Source organism: Fukomys damarensis, unplaced genomic scaffold, assembly GCF_012274545.1.
Source record: "Fukomys damarensis isolate Sample0158 unplaced genomic scaffold, DMR_v1.0_HiC HiC_scaffold_25, whole genome shotgun sequence".
Classification (NCBI taxonomy): Eukaryota; Metazoa; Chordata; class Mammalia; order Rodentia; family Bathyergidae; genus Fukomys; species Fukomys damarensis.
In genome coordinates, this window is record NW_022900937.1 from 20,815,611 (window position 1) to 20,831,585 (window position 15,975).

The window sequence follows — 15,975 nt, forward strand, 5'->3', positions numbered from 1 at the left end:
AGACTTCCAGGAACCCCTGAGTTATCTACAGAACAATTCAGTTTTTGCCTTCCTATCCCACCTCATCACTGCAGCTTTGTTTTTGTTGTTGCTGTTGTTTTAAGCAGACTTGGGAAAGCAGAAGTGACACAGGCAGTCAAAGTCAGATGCAGTGAGTCAGACCCAGTGCCCCAGTCCTTGTCCTCCCATGCACTACATACAGGTTTTCCTTCTGATGCAGGCCCTGCTGAGCCAAAGTGGCCCCTAACTCACCACCAGACGTTGGGTTGTACATCCTCAGCCCTGGCAGCTATGCAAGGGGCACAGCCTTCTCCCAGCTCCTTCCCTTCACCAGCAGCTCTGACAGCAGCCTGGCCTGAGTTCCCCATCTCCTAGGAGCTCTAGTGTCCAGCTCACACCACACAGTCCTCCAGGGACTCAGGGAGTAGCTTTTCCCTATGCTTCAGCTCTTTTTCTGAGTCTGCCAGTTCCCAGCTTCTCCCATAAATACATAATGCCTAATTCCTCCAGATCATCCCATGTGCTGCAGTATTCATAGGCTTCCATTTCCTTGCCTAATACATAGCTTTTCATGGTAACCACTTTCTTCCTCTACTTTGTCCTGTTATTACCAGCTAACTAGGCATGCATTCTTAAACACGGTAGTTTTGTTTTGCCTGCCTTAAATAATAATACACAAGTGGAATCATTTAGTTTATTTGGTGTGTCTAGTTTTATTTACTCAACATCATGTTTGCGAGTTTCATCCATATTGTTGTGAGAAGCTGTAGCTTATTCCTTTTCTTTGCTGTCAGATTTTCTTTGTATGAAGAGCTCACACTTAATTTTTTATACTATTAGTGAACATTTGTACTGTACATTTGGATAATTGTAAATAAAGCTGCTGTAAAAGTCTTGCCATGTCTCTTAGCATATCTGTGCACTTTTGCTGAATACATACCCAGACAGGAATGCAGAGTCACTGACAAGTTCAGTAGATAAAAATTAAACTGTTGGTTTTACCAGTGTATGTTCCCACTAACATCAAACTTGGTGTCACTGATCTTTTCATTTTAGCCATTCTGCTAGATGCACAGGGAATACTTAGCTGTGTTTTAAGTCGCACTTCCCTAGTGATGAATCTCTGTGCACCTGCATATACTTATTAGCTTTTTTTTTTGAAGTGTCTATTTTGCTTATCTATTAGGTGTTTGTTTTTTTCTTATTGGCTTATAATAATTCATCATATATTTTTAATATTTTTGAACATAAGAATCTAGTTCCACCTTGTTTAGTGCAATGAATCTCAATCTATGTATACACCAGTTAAGTCCTCCAACTTTCTTTCTTCTCCTTCCCCTCCCCACTTCTTCTTCTTCTTCCTCTTCTTCTTCTTCCCCGCTCCTACTCTTCTGCTGCTCTCTCTTCCTTTTTCTCTTCCTCTGCTTCTCCTCTTCCTCCTTCTTTGCGTGGCACTTGGCATTCAACCCAGGGCCTCATGCACACTAGGCAAACACTCTACTACATACCAGCTCTTCTTTTTCAAAATTAATTTGTTGTTCCTGATTCTTTACAATTTCATATTTTAAAAATTGGTTTACCAACATCTGGCTTTAAAAAGTATTCTTGGGTTTAGATTGATTCATAGATTTACCATCCCTATTTGGAAAGAATTGATATTTAACAGTGTAGAATCTTAGGATATATGAATATGGTTTATTTAGACCTTTAATTTCTCTGAGCAGTTTATTTAGTTTTCAATGTATAACACTTTTATAGTGTTTGATCCTAAGTACTTTTATGTTTTGGAATTATAGCAAAGGAATTTTTCCATTTTCTGATTGTTTGTTGCTAACATAAAATTACAATAAATTTTTATATATTATACTTACTTTCTGCAGCTTTTGTAAATTTACTTTTTTATTCTAGTAGATGTCAGTTCCTTGAAATTTTCTATAGAAACAATTGTGTCCCTCACAAACAAGTTTTACTTCTTTTTTGTAATCTATATGTTTTTTACTTCTTTTCCTTGCCTTATTGCACAGGTAGGATCTCCCATGAAATACTGAACTGGAGCACCGAAAGTTGCATCTGACCTGGTCTCAAAGCGCATCTATTTTCCTACAAACAACTCAAATTTATCTTTCTTTATGGCTGAGTAGTATTCCATTGTGCATAAATACCACATTTTCTGTATCCTTTCATCTCTCGACGCATCATAGGCTGTTCCAGGATTAAACTTTTGAGTTATGTTACTATAAACATGAGTGTGCACTGACCAGTGTAATATGATATTTTTAACTATTTTGGGAAGATACCTAGAAGGGGAACACCTGGGTCAAAGGAATTTCTATTTTTTGAGTAATCTTTATTCTGATTCCCATAGTGGTTGTACTATTTTACAGTCCCATCAACACTGGAGAAGGGTTCCTTTTCTCCACAGCCCCACCACTATTTGTTATTTGAACTCTTTTTTGTTTTGTTTTGTTGGGTTTGTTTGTTTGTTTTAGAGACAGGTCTCACTATGTAGTTCAGCCCAGCCTTGAGCTCACTGTACTCTAGTCTGTTCTCAAAACCTAGGTGCTATTCCTCCCTCTGCCTTCCTCCCTTTGTCTCCCAAGTGCTGGGATTACAGGTGAGTGCCACCACGCCCAACTATTATTTTAATTCTTAATAACCATTCCTTCTGGAGGAAGATGGAATCACAGTGTGGTTTTAATTTACATTTCTCTCATAGTCAGTGATGTGGAACAATTTTTCATGTATTTACTGGCCACTTGTACTTCTGAGAAATGTCTATTCGCTTCAGTTGCCCATTTTTTATTGGGCCTTTTATTTGGGGAGGGGGTGCTAAGTTTTCTGGGTTCTTTATACATGTTCTAGATACTAGTCCTGTGTCCAAGGAGTAGATGGCAAAAAGTTTTGCTCATTCTACAGTTTGTATCTTCACTGTATGTGTTGTTTCCTTTGTTAACACAGAAGCTTTTTAATGAGATATGATCCCATTTGTTGATTCTTGATGTTATTTCTTATGAAAGTGGGGTTCTTTTCAGAAAGGCTTTAGCTGTGCCTATGTTTTCAAGAGTTTCACCTTTTAAAAACAATCTTCTAGCAGACTAAGTCTTTCTGTTTTAACATCCAGGTCTTTGATCCATTTTTATTTTATTTTACTACATGGTGATTGATAAGGGTCTAGATTCCATCTTTTGCATGTGCATAGCCAGTTTTCCCAGAACCATTTGTTATAGAGGTGATCTTTTCTCCAGTGTATTTTTTGTCCCTTTGTCAAAAAAGATCGGATGGTTGAATGTGCCTGGGGTTGTTTCTACATCCTCTATTCTGTTCCATTGATCCACATGCCTGTTTTGTGCCTGTACCATGTTGTTTTAATCACTATAGCTTTGTAATATAATTTGAAATCTTCATCTTATGTTTATGTCATCACTGATTGCTTGGACCATCAGAAATCTCACAAGATACTAGCATCTATAAATGAATTTTAACTAAGAGAGTGTAATTGTGATAAGAAAGGTAAAAATGGGGTATAGGAAGTATCAGTACTGGGGTAAGCTGATTGGCATCTATACTGAAAAAAAAAGAAGGTCTTGAGTGTGGTGTAATGGGTCAGAACTTAGCTCAAATTCCAACTCTGTGACTCTGAGCAGACACCTGGACTGCTGAGTCCTGGTTCTGTCTTATGAAATGGGGGCCAACAATGCCCATGTTAAAGGGCTGGTAAGCAAGGTCTCATATTAGAATGTCTGAAATGTAGTCAGTGCTCACTAATGACAGTTTCTTTTCCTTCCTTCAAACCTCAACCAGCCCAATATTTCTTGATTATTTTAGTAAGTTTTAGGAAAGATTCAATAATCCTGAAAACAAAAGAAATAGGAACATAGGTAAAAGCAAAAATAAGCCAAAGAAAAACAACAGAGCTTAGAGAAAGAATGATTCAGGAAACAGCTTCCATTTGTACAACCTCACGCTTTGCCAAAGGGCTCTCCTGTTATTTCATTTGAGCCTCACAACTGTTCTGTGAAATTGATGGGTAAATACTACTGGGACCACTGGAAACTCGAGGAAATTTGTTTTAGTTACTTTTCTCATTGCTGAGACAAAATACCTGAAACCCAAAGTTAAAGGAGAAAAGGTTTACTTGGCTTATGGTTCATAGGGGTTTCAGTCCGTAATGGGCTGGCTCCAAGGCAGAGTGGCATATGACAGAGAGGCATTGCAGAGGCAAAACAGCTCATTGTAGACAGAAGACTGCAAAAGCAAGCAAGGGGCCTCAGCAGCTTCTATCCCTTCTATCTTTCCAGGATCCTTAGGGTAGGTAGTACTCACACCCTTAATCCTAATGCCCTCGATCCTAGCATTGCACCATGAATTAATCTTAGCATCACACACTCTGGATTCAGCCACCTCTGAAAAAGCCCTGCCTATGACTGCATGAGGCTTTGAGGGGACATCTAGACACAACCCAAAACAAAACTAAAGTTAGGAAATTATACACAGCTGCTTATGGCACCTCAGTGTCCAGTCCAATCTAGTTTTCCCATAGTACCCATGACATGTTCTGGTTACTCTGAATGACCATATAGATGCCACCCCATATATGAAGAGAACTTTACACTGTGCATCTGTCACATTTACCTTCCTCTTATTTAGTTCTCATAAGAATTTCCGGCCATTTTGCAGATGAGGAGTCCAGAGCTTCAGAGAGGCCAAGCAACCAGCCCAGTATCACACAGCCCATGTGGAAGCTGAACACAGGTCTCTGACAAGTCCAGGGCTCATGTGGTAATGGGTTATGATCACACTAAGGCAAATGAGAACACTGGGGATGTGAAGGGAAGTGGACAGGAGTCTGGGATAAGAGGAGCGTGTACCTTCTCCAGCCCAAGGGGAGCACTGTGAATGAGTGGTTTTGGCCCTCATGGTCACAGTGCCTGGCACAGCCAGCACTTTGTCTAGGTCATTTAGCATAATCTGCAGCAATGTCGTGATTTATTGATGGCTTTTATTCCCCACTGGGACAGCATGAAAATAATCAGATGAATAATGATCTTGTGAAGATGGATGCACTTGGAGCCAGCTCCTGCAGAAGGGAATTATACGCTGGGATTGTGCCTGGAGCAGCTCGGGACGATGGATGTTTCTGCAGAAGGCTGGGCCTCATTCGTTCCTCTGGCAGTGAGTTGCTTCTCCCCACAGACACAGAGAGCTTAAGAGGTAATAGCGCTGGCATCTCCCGGTTCCAAGAGTGGGGATGAGATGAGTATTGATGGTCTCAGGGCTGACAGAACAGAATTGCATCCTGGGGGTGCAGGGAAGAGCTGCATTTAACCCTGCAGTAGCTGGCAGGAAGCCCCCCTAGCCCACTATATTCTGCACTGCCTGGGTAGCCACCTGGCTTAATCACTTGCCATGGCTGCTTCCTGAGGATGCAGCACTCTGAGCTAGTTATCTACTGCTGAATCCCAAACCACTCCAATACTCAGGGGTTTCATATAGTCATTTTATTATTCACAGTTCTAGGGTCAGCATGTGGGTGGCTCAGCAAGGATAGCACTGCTCTGCTCCACACTATTGAGTTTTGGATGTTGTTTGGATGGTCCCCATGAGGCTGGAGGACCCAAGGTGGCCCCTCTCTGTTAGCTGGGGGCTTCTGTTCATACAGCCTCTCTCCAGAAGGACATCCTTGTTTCCAAGCACCCAGGGTCTAAGAGAAAAATGAAACTACAAGTCCCCAGAGACCTGCTCTCAGAAGTCACTGCTACATGCTGTCTTGATCTAAACAAGTCAAGAGGCCAGCTTAGACTCAAGGGGCAGAGAAATATTCTGCTTCTCTGGACAGGAGGAATTGCACAGTCACAGCAAAAAGGGACTGATTGGGGGCAAGGAAACAGGCTTGGAATTAGCACCCAGATCTCTGCTTCTGCTGGGCATATCCACCCTGGCCTTCAATGGGGTAAAATGCAATCTGACTTCTTTATGCCTTAGAGGAATACCACCAGCCCATAATGCCAGGGCAATTGCCTCTTACTTTGTAGCTCTTCCCAGGAGCCAAAGGGTACCCACTGCACTTTCCAGGTCAGGAAACCAAGGACAGAGAGGTCAAGTGGCTCAGCCAAGGACCTCACAACCAGTAAATGGCAATGCAGGATTTGAAGCCGTCCCATCTCCTGAGAACACCTGAGACTTCACAGGAAGCCCAGGGAGGGTCAGAGAGAAATGCTCCCATGGCCAGTAAGGATGGGTCCCAAAGTCTCACCTGGATGAGTCTTCTGCTGCCTCAGATAAACATAGGACTGGAAGGTGACTTACAGATTATCTTGTCTCATTACCTCCCTCTTTATTCAGTTTTAATTTGTGGGCCCTTGGGGCTGTGCTTTAAGATCCATCGGAGTCTCTCTGTGAACATCTGGTTCACTGCTTTTCAATGCTTGAGCAGCTACATCTACCCTCATCTGCTGTCCACTGCTGCAGGAATGAGCACCCAGATGACAGGGAAGGTCACCCACAGACACAGCTATTTGCAAAGGTGAGAAACAAGGCCAAGGAGTAGAGAGATGCTCGCCCCAGCATCTGTCCATGGTGGCTCTTAGAAACTTCTGGGGAAAAAGTCTTTCTCTGGACTAACCTCTGCATGTCCACTCTGGGAAGAACCCTAGAAGGCCTTACTTGGATGTCCACACCCTGAACTAGGCCCTGAAGGATGGGTTGATCTCAAATCGTGTGACTGAGTGGGTCCCTTCCTTGCCTCCCTATGTATGACAGACAGATGGAATGGGAAAGGAGCAAAGAAAAGAGGAGTCTTGGCACAGCAAAATAGCAGAGAATCATAATCATTCCAAGGCTACCACAGGGAAGGATGCTTTGTTAGGGGTGAAGGGCAGAGTGGACTCCTAAGGAGAACAGCAGGGCTCCAAGGTTGCATGTCACTTGCCCCATCTGGTCCCAAGCCAGGTACTTTGCTCACAAACATGACCAGGTTTTCATACAAGCAGCCACAGAAGTGAGAGAATCTCAAGACATGTAAGGGAGCTCTCTTCTGCCCAGTAGAAAGTACTGTCCTTGCTGACAATGTAATCTCTCTGAAAGCAAAAGAACAAGAACTACTGCTTGCACTGTCTCACTTCTGGTCAACAACAAACCAGCTATTAAAATGACAGAGAAAGGAAAATGAGAACACAGAGCCATCAGCTTATAGCTGTGTAGACAAGGTATGTATTCATCCCCTCTACACTCCCCTATTGTCACCTTGAACAACTGAAACGCACAATGGGCCCAAGCAGGGCTACTTGGAAAGCTCAGAGTTAATGCTTCCAGAAGCTGTCCAGGGCACCCAGGGATGGGAATTTAGTGAACAGTACCCAGCTCCCTTCCCCTCTCTGGGTGGCACTGTGGTGTGTTGGGTAGGGTCTCCAGGGCCACCCAGTGGCTTCAGTTTTTATCACCCACAACAATAACTTACAGGACACACACTTTACAGTCTTCTTTTTCTTCTTACTTCACTCCACCCACTACTATCATTTTCTGGGATCACTGTCCAAACAAAATATTTGCACTCAAATGCTCTCAAGGATCAACCAAGACAATGCAACAACTAAGAAAGTAAATTCTAGAAACCAGAGTCGTAGTGGTGAAGTAGATAATTCCCCAGGCTTTGGAGTCAGAGAGTCTGTGTTTGAATCTGCCTAATATGTAAATATTTAGCATTAAAATGATTGTTATTTATAGACATTGGAAAGTAGATTTCAAGAGAGGCAGAACTAGAAACTCTAGAAAAGGAAGACAGCACCAAAAGGATGGAAACTTTTTAAAATTCTGAGAATATACAAATAATTCATTCTGCAGAGCCAACTACAGAAAGGCAGTGTCTTCCCAGGATACTCTCCAGGAGACCAGATGTTTAAAAGGACAAAGAGGAGAAGGCACAGCCCTAAGCAAGATAGAGAACAAAGGCTCCCACCCCAGCTTGTAAGATAAGCAAGAGTGAAGCCAAACCCAGAACACGCTGCAGCCTGCAGATATCCCCAGGACAATAGAAAGGGCTTTGTTCAAGAATGCTCCAGACAAAACCAAGAATGAGGAGGGACAAGCCAGTGCCTGTGGCAGTGTACTGTTCATGGGTGATGGAGAGAAAGCCAAACTGTACAACTCTCAGTTTGCTTCCATCTTCCCATGGAGGTGAATGATTTAAAACACAAAAGGTGAAGACAGACAGAGTTATGATGAAATCAACACATGACTACAATCCTGGCTTAGCAGGGTTATTAGACAGAAACGCCAGTGAGCTGGCAAGGCTGGGCTCCGTCTGGCTAAGCTGTGAGCGTTCAGTCTTCAGTGCAGTGGGCAAGTTGGGACTAAGAATGGGCTGCAGGGCCTATTCTTAGTCACAGCTGGCTTTCCAAGAAACTAAATGAAGATCCTAAGCACAAAGAAGTCCCTAAACCAGTAGCAGTCACTAAAGGACAACTGTGCACACACTCAGCCCTAGCCTTGCCAAGGGACTTTTGGCAATGTCTGGAGACCAATTTTGGTGATCATCACAGAGGTGTGTGTGTTGGGAGATGCTTGCCATTCAGTGTGCAGATGCCTGGGAAGCCGCAGAACTTCCAGCAATACTCAGGGCAGGAACCACCCCTAACAAAGAAGTATTTGGCACATATTGCCAGAGCCAAGACTGAGAAGCCCCAGTCTAAAGAGATAATTGTCAAATAAATGAATGAGACATTTAGCACCCGCTATGTACCCTGGGAATGCACGCATGAATGAGACAATCTCTTCCTCAAAAGCTCATACTGTAGTACATGAAAAATGATTGGGAGTTTAGCCAGGATGCCAAGTGGAGATGAAGGGTAGATGGCAGCATTAAATGTGTCTGGCACGTCAGGGTCACCAAACAACCCAGTATGCCTGGAGCACAGGTTCTTCAGAAGGAGCAAGTGGAGATGGGCCTGGACAGGGGCTGATGCCTCAGTAAGACACTTGACTCCCTTCCAGGCACAGAGTTAAGGAAAGTTGTTAAAAATGGTAATGTAGATAGGTCTCTTTCTTAATAAGAATACACATTATTATTATCACTGATTTAAAACAATTCTTCCCTCTGGCAAAGAATTAGTATGATATTAGTATGATAATCCACCATGATGAGCTTACACTCGAAACCATGGAACACAGTGGAACCCGGAGGGCACACCAAAACTGTGCCCTGTGCACCCTCATCAGCCCTCCTTCGCCTTGCACATGTGCCACCCTTTTTAAGTGTACATTTCAAGAGTTTTTAGCAAATTCATGGAGTTGTACAATCATCACTATAATCCAGTTTTAGAATATTTCTGTCACCCCAAACAGCCCCCATGTGCATCGCTACTGGATCACCTCCAGCCCTAGGCAACCACAAATCTGCTTTTTGTCTCTATACATTTGCCATTTCTAGACATTTCCAATAAATGGGATCATACAATACATGGTCTTTTGCCTCCAGCTTCTTTTGCTTAGCATAATGTTTTTGAGGTTCATCATGTGGTAGCATGAATCAGTAGTTTGTTCCTTTTTATTACTGAATTATATATCAGATTTCTATTTAAAAGACTGCTGGTTGTAGAATGAAAGATGGGTAGAAGGGGAGAGAAAGTAGAAACTAATAGAACAGTTAAGAGACTGGTTGTCATTTATGCTGGAGATAAGAAGGTCTGAGTCAGAAGAGTAGCTGTAGGCAGAAGAGAGAGGGAAAGGATGCAGGCCACAGGGCCTGGAACAATTAGCTGATGAGATGACAGTCACAAGAGGCTTACTCACAGAACAGGATCTACATGGGCTAGGTGAGAAGCCATAAGAGGTCTGGATTCTCCCAGGGCTGAGACAGATGGAAGTTGGCTGCACATTGGGGAAGGCTCATACTTGGCTTCAGGGATGGTGTTCAAAGGAGTCAGGACAGCTGGTAACACTCCTGGTGGCCTGCAACAGGCCATCTCCTTGGATCACTGGAATTACAACACTGAGAACATATTTATTAACTATGCAGGTAAGGGACAACAAATGCAGGATAATTTTTGTTTTTTAATCTCAGGAGGTGCCAAAGATAGACTATGACAGAATCTAGGCAGCTGCATGGTAGGGAGACCTCACAGCCTGCGATGTTTCTGGTTCCTTGTCTGGCTTCTCAGGGTGCTGTACACTTTGTGAGAACAAAGACAGTGTCTATAGGGACACAAGAAGGCTCATCTGAAAATGATCCCTACTACTTGCTCTTGGTTATCAGGGCCAGCTCTCTGAGCTTCCTATGGGACCAAGGGCTCCAAGAAGAAGGGCTTTGTCTTCCCTATGGTCCCCACATACAAAGCAACTGCTCTCCTGACCACTCTTCTATAGATCATCTCTCTATCAGACCAGCCCAGCAGACTGTCCAGCTCCCGCCACACCCCTGTGGGATGTTGAAAAGATAGGGACTCCAGATTTCTTTACGCTGACTGTATTCACTCATCTTGTGTTGCTATAAAAAAACCAAATGCTTACAGTAGGATAACTTATAAAGTAAACAGGTTTATTTAGCTTACAGTTCTGGGGGCTTAAATAGCATGGTGTTCATGACCAGGTGAAGGTCCCTGCCTATATCACTACATGGCAGAGAAACAGAAAAGGAACTGGCCGTATGCAGAAGAGGTCACATGGCAAGATGGAAGCCAGAGAAGTTGAGGGGCCAGATCCATTTTTTTTTTTTTATAACAGCCCACTTTGGTGGAACCAAGAAATATCCCATGAGAACTGCATTAATCTCTTTCAAGGGCAATGCCTCCAGTGACCTATTTATATCTTACCAGCTCCATCTCTTACAGGATCTACCACTTCCCAACACTGCACACCGAGGACCAAGCTTCCAGCCTGTGAACCTTGGGGGACGTACACCATTTCAAAACCACAGCATTGACCTTTACTTGTAGTTCCTTTAATAAAGTCTGTTTCTTACCCCTTACCAGCTGAGTTGCTAGCCAAGTCTGGCTAGGTGTTGAATGATACACTAGAACTGGAGCTTGTTCTTGATATGGCGGCAGCAGCTCCTGATCTGGCTCCGTGCCCTCGCCAAAGCTAGCCTGGTTGGACTGAGACTCGTGAAGCAGGTAGAAGTCATCCGAGATGGGGGATTTTAGGCAGTTCCCCATCTTCAGGGCTGGGCTGTGTGATCTGTGCACTGTTCCAACCAAAAGATTTTGTGTGCTGGGCAGACATTTATCCTAAGATCTGTGCATAGTGACTAACAGACTCCTTATGGTGTCCATCCATGCCTGCAGAGTGCCAGCCCATGGTCAATGTTTGGGCCACAGAATACCCACACCACTTGGATAAGGGGTACCTTTCCAAGTGTTAATCAGGGACCCTATCACTGTGCTCTGTTCACCATGCCCTGCTTCTTGCAAACTGGAAATTCTGATAACATTAATGCATTTTCTAATTATATATGAAGCATATGCTCTCTGAGGCAGATTTGGAAAATATAAGCAATATTAATTTTTTATTAATTTCTCTCTTTCCCAACATAGAATATATGTTTAGAATATTCACTCATACATACACATATATACATACACATGGAGGATTTTTACTGCATAGCCAGGATTGACAGTATGATCTTCAGTTTTAAATGAAAAACATCTTTCTGTCATTAGGAACCTCTAAAGATACCCTCTGTAATCAACATGGAACATTCTACCACATTCAGGGTACATGGTTATCTTCCCATTCCCCTCTCTTGCCCCTGCAGGTTGTGTCTGGATCAGAGGACTGGCTTTGGTGACATCCAAGCTTGCACTTAGAATTTGGGCTGCATTTCCTACAGGGGCTCACACATCCTGCCTAGATACCTCATTCCGCTTCCCTGGTTAGCCAAGTCTGCTCTCAGCAGCTACACTCTCATCTTGGTCACCTTGTTCCCCTCTCTTCTTCTGCTCCTTACCTCAAAGGCCAGTTCTGCCTGGCTCCCTGTTTGTTCATATCAGCTAGTTTCTTGGAAGCTTCATTTTCACAGTCCTGCCAAGACTTCTGTGGCTCTCTCCTGCCACCTCCTGCCCATTCACAGCATCTCTGACACTGGCTTAACTCTTAAATTCAGAAACAACCAGCCTAAATCAGCATGAGATTTTAAGGGTTTTGTTGTAAAGTTCCATATGTATTTTGTTGTCAGCTCTCTGCACCTGGACTCTACAGCAGACTTGACCTGCATCTAAAAATTGACCTAGAGGCTCTAACTGGTAATAAGCTCAATAAGAATCAATAATGGAATGTGGCTGTCCAAAGAAAAGTAGCTAATGATGTTTCCAGCCACTTCTGTGTACTGTTTTCAATGGCAGGGAAAAATTACAGGAAGACAGATTTCAGGTCAAATGAGGAAAAGGCTTCATAAAAGGAGTTAATCTCCAATGAAACAGACTGTCAGGGAATTGCCCATCTAAGACAATGTTCAAGAAAAGATGGCCACCATTATGCCCCCAGTTTGTTCTGTTTTTGCTTTTTGGGGCAAGGTCTTGCTATGTTGCCCAGGCTGGGCCTTAGCCTCCAAAGTGCTAGGACTATAGTCATGCACTATCATGCTCAGTTCACCTCCAAGATTTTATTGCTGCCCATATAAATATATTACCCATACTTCTTAAAAGGTGATTATAGAAACAATACTCTATGGGAAATACAAGGTTTGGTATTCTGAGGACATTCATTATACAGCCCTTTCCCTGGCATTACTTGGGAGTGGAGGTCTTGGAAGGCCACAGGGAAGCATGAGGTTGCTCCCTGACGTAGGTCCTCAACAGGCCCCAGAAGCAGGCTTTTCTCCAGCTGCTGGTTCCTGACAGAGTAAGGTGGCACCTGGCCTCATTTACCAAGACTGTGACCCGTGGGACACAGGAAGCCTCCATGCTTCCTAAGCCCCAGGCAGGCAGAAAGCAGACTCCAGCCCCACTTCATCACTCCCAAGATGCTTTACCCAGGCCCCTTGCTGTCTATATCCAAATAAGCCACAGCAACTCTGACAGACACTTGCATATCACTGAATGCATACTTCCTTCCTCTAATCTAGTGTAGAAATGGCTTTTGAGGGGTCACCTAGGAGAAAAGCCCACCTGCTGGAAGAGGAATAGGGACAGCATGTCCTAAAGGGCTAATGCAGAGGACTCATGACAAGATGTGTCTGTTGGACAATAGTGAGAAAATGCAAAGGAGAGAGAGGCAGAGGAGCTTGGGGTAGGGGCATGGGGAAGAAAGCACTCAGTATGGCCAGTAGCCTGGTCTGATTGGGCTGAACATGGTAAGCTATGTAGCTGGAGAGGCAGACAGAGTTCAACATAGAACAAGGAACTTGAGTTTTGATCTCAAGGCCACAGGAACCTCTGACAGGATATAGAGAAGAAAATGACGGAAGCAGATTTTTATATACAAAAGACGGTTGGGCAATCTTCCTCTCTCCAGTGGAGAATGGAAAGATGCAGGGTGGCAATTAGGGGAGTAGCCCATTGCCTTCTTTAGAGGAGTGCAGGTTAAGAGGAGGAGGGAAGAAAGTTCCTACCAAGAAATTTGCCAGGTGGTCACAGTAGGTACAAGGAGCAGGATGGGTTTTAGCCAAACCCATGTTTCCAGACCTAGACAGCTTCATAGCTGGTAAAGCTATTTCCCTAGACAGGGCAGCCATGATTTCAGTTATTCTGTCTTGTTGCCCTTGATTATGGGAACCGTATGTCTTGATTTGGATTGGAAATGAGTAACATGCTATAAATATGATATTTCTCATAGTTTGTGATGCCCCGTATCTCAGCCACTTCTTAGTTTTGAAATTTCCTGCACTGTAATTTCAAATAGGGAGCAAAGCCAATCCACCTCTATAGAAGTCAAAAATGCCAAATTCTTACTTTCCCCAGCTCCCTTTCAGTTAGGTATAGCTGGACACCCTGAATTCTCATCCACTGGCCTTAAACAAGGATCTTGTGGCACAAAGAAGTAAGGGCCTAAGAATCTCTGGCTAGATTGGTAGCTTCAAGATCAAAGGGTTTCTGGGGGCTCAGGGCAGCAACATCAGCTGCTGTGCCCCCTACATCCAGTGGCACAGACAGTGGTAGCACCTTCTCATTGTACCAGAGCTGTGACATCTCTCAAGCAGCCTCAGAGCATGGTTCTCCAGCCCTCTGGCAAATCTGTAAGCGATTGTATAGACAATCTTCCAAAAAATGTTTTCTCTCTCTAAATGAGTCAAAATTCTTGACTTTTGCTTGAAGTCAAGAACTCTGACTGTTAGATGCTAAAGGCAGGAGTAGCCGCAAGCTACAGAGCCTTAGGGAAATGGGAAAATTTTGGCAGGGTTTGCAGAGGTGAAGGCTGTGAAACTCTAGAATTAAGGGGTAGGACTCTGGCAGTCCTCACAGCAAATTAAACTACTTTCACCTTGGTATTCTATAGTAGGTTGCATCATGCCCCTAAAGATCTCTTACCTGAAGCCCTCAGATTGTGACTAGGATGAGTTACCAAGCCTGTAAATACATTGCCTTACAAAGTGCATGGGGCTTTGCAGATGTAATAAAATTTGCTAATCAGCCAACATTAAATTAAAGAGATTATCCTGAATTATTTTGGTGAGCCAAACCAATTACCTAAGTCCTTAAGAGCAAAAATATAGGGAGCTGAAGAGGCTGCTGGCTTGAAGATGGAGGGGCCATGTCAGGGAGTGGGACCTCTGGAATTCTTCCTCCATAAGGAAGTGAATTCTGGCAGCCAGAATGAACTGTAGAATGGATCCTTTTCCCCAAACACTCTACAAAAGAACACAGTGCTCTGCCTCCTTGATTTAGATTTCAGAAGACCCTGAGCTGTGATTTCATTCACATCATACATTCTCCTCCACTGCAGAACTGTGAGATGATGAATTGGGGCTTTGTCAAGCCAGTAGGTCTGTGGTCACTTGTGACACAGAAAACTAATACGGGCACGGAGGAGGCCAATGTCAGAGAAAAGATGAAAAGTCTGATGAACTGGGGACTCTGGGGTGGGAGAGTCCTTCGAAGGGTGATGACCAGACAGAAGAAGGGATCAAAAGCTCCTACTGCTAACTGCTTGATAGATTTGCTCTGGGCCTAACAGGTCTGTCAGCCCCTACACCTGTGGACTCACCTGGTACACAGCCTTGGTATCAAAGACAACAGTGCTTCTGAGGAATCCACTTTTGTACAAAATAAAAAGTGAAACGGTCACTGATCTTCATTCATTAGTTTTACCTTGTACCAAATCACCCGGAGGCAGCTGGCTTTGCTGAAGGATGGAATCCCCTGTTGAAGATGCAAGGGATTTACTGATGGAGAATCAGTGCCTTTGAGGTGAGGGGCTGATCTAAAGGGCATAATATGTGCCTCACACCAGCCTGATTACATAGGGCCAGGAATGAAGGATGGATGTGGAAATGTTGTTACTATCTCACCTGATTTTTCACCCCAAATTTTTGCTTCCCATACCTGCAACTCAAAGCTTTTAGTGTGTAAAGGTTTTAGTCTTGAGGGACAGAATAACAGTTGCAAAATTGTGGTTGTTTCAAAGAGAGAAGATGGTAAAAAGATGGAATGTCACTAGGCACAGTGATGCACACCTGTAAACCCAGCAGTGGGGAGGCTGCGGCAGGAGGATCACCATGAGTTTGAGGTTAGGGCTACACAGTGAGTTCAAGCCCAGCATGAAATATAGTGAGACCCTCTCAAAAAAAAAAAAAAAAAAAAAAAGAGAATGCTAATCACCTAACCACCCTGGTTTCACCATTACATATTGTGTATGTGTATTATCACACTACATCTCATAAATATATACAAATATTATGTCAGTTAAAATAAAAATTTTTTAAAAAGAAAAAAGTAGCTATTTCAAAAAGGGTAATAATTTTAGCTACTGATGCTGCTGTGGCTACTCCACAATGCAGGCAAAGAGGAGTAGACACAGAACTGAGGGTTTCCTCCAGTGTCTCCTGGT

At 43.6% G+C, this 15,975-nt stretch overlaps 1 long non-coding RNA gene across 1 annotated transcript; it reads left to right on the plus strand.

Annotated features, from left to right (window-relative positions):
• The first annotated feature begins 5,173 nt into the window (after positions 1-5,173).
• LOC104864533 lies at positions 5,174-11,327 on the plus strand. Its single transcript, XR_780928.3, has 4 exons — positions 5,174-5,211; positions 6,343-6,523; positions 7,084-7,205; positions 10,824-11,327. It is a non-coding gene; the product is annotated as an uncharacterized LOC104864533 (long non-coding RNA).
• Positions 11,328-15,975: the final 4,648 nt, after the last annotated feature.